Below are 1,073 nucleotides of genomic sequence, written 5' to 3'. Positions count from 1 at the left end.
AACTGCATAAGAGTAATTGAAACCTCTTGCATTCCACCTGATCATATATCTTTGGTTTTAGCTTGTGTATGTTGTCTGATTGCATCATTCATACATTCATAAGTATTCCAAACTCACAAAAAGATATGTTTCAACTCACGATTGGGAATCCCAAGGAATGCCACCCTTGCCCAACTCTTCTCGTCTAGTCAATGGGCCTTGCCTCATGCTAGATCTGATGAACAGGTTTCTCTTCAGGCGTACCTTACCACTGTTAACCTCACTAAAAACGAAGACACTTACGAATGGGAGATTGTCGGTGCCACTACAAAGCGTTTCTCCACTGGCCTTGTTTATGATCAACTGCGAGATCACTCACCCACTTTCCCTTGGTGTAAAGTGGTATGGATCTCAGGTGGTATCCCAAAGCACTGCTTTCTCACCTGGCTTCTACTACTTGATTGATGCCCTACTCGCGATAGATTACTAAACTGGGGTCTCCAAACTGATTCAAGTTGTCTCCTTTGTAACCTTTTCCCAGAAAGTCGTAACCATCTCTTTTACCACTACTCCTTCACTTGGACTGTATGGAGCTCGATTGCAACCAGATGTCAAATCTACCCACAACAAACTTGAGACTCAACCATTAATCAGATGCAAACCCTACGAGGCCCAAAGGAGCACCGTCGCTTGACTCTCCTTGCCTGGCAGTGCACTTCCTACTTGATTTGGACTGAGCGGAACAATCGTCTGCATCGACAGAACTTCAGAACCACCCACCAACTCCAGCGCCTTATTGATTCCACTATCCGGAATAGGATTGATTCCTTCAGGGATTCTAATCCTACTATGGCTGCCTTGATGCTCCAACACTGGTTCTCAACATCCTAGGGCGATTGAGTGACTCGTACTATTCCATCGACTAGGTTAAGCTACTTCTAGGTTCAAGTCTACGATCATTTGTTTATGTTGTTTTTTGCTTACTGGGCCTAGGCCTGTTAAAAAACACTAAAGTTAGCTGGACTTTTGTAATTTTTTCTTCTTTCAGTTTTTAAATAGAAAGCCATTTTACAAAAAAAAAAAAAAAAAAAAAA

The sequence above is a fragment of the Camelina sativa genome, chromosome 16 (genome assembly GCF_000633955.1).
Source record: "Camelina sativa cultivar DH55 chromosome 16, Cs, whole genome shotgun sequence".
In the NCBI taxonomy this organism is placed as follows: domain Eukaryota; kingdom Viridiplantae; phylum Streptophyta; class Magnoliopsida; order Brassicales; family Brassicaceae; genus Camelina; species Camelina sativa.
The sequence above is the reverse complement of the archived record's forward strand: the minus strand, read 5'-3'. Positions refer to the sequence as shown.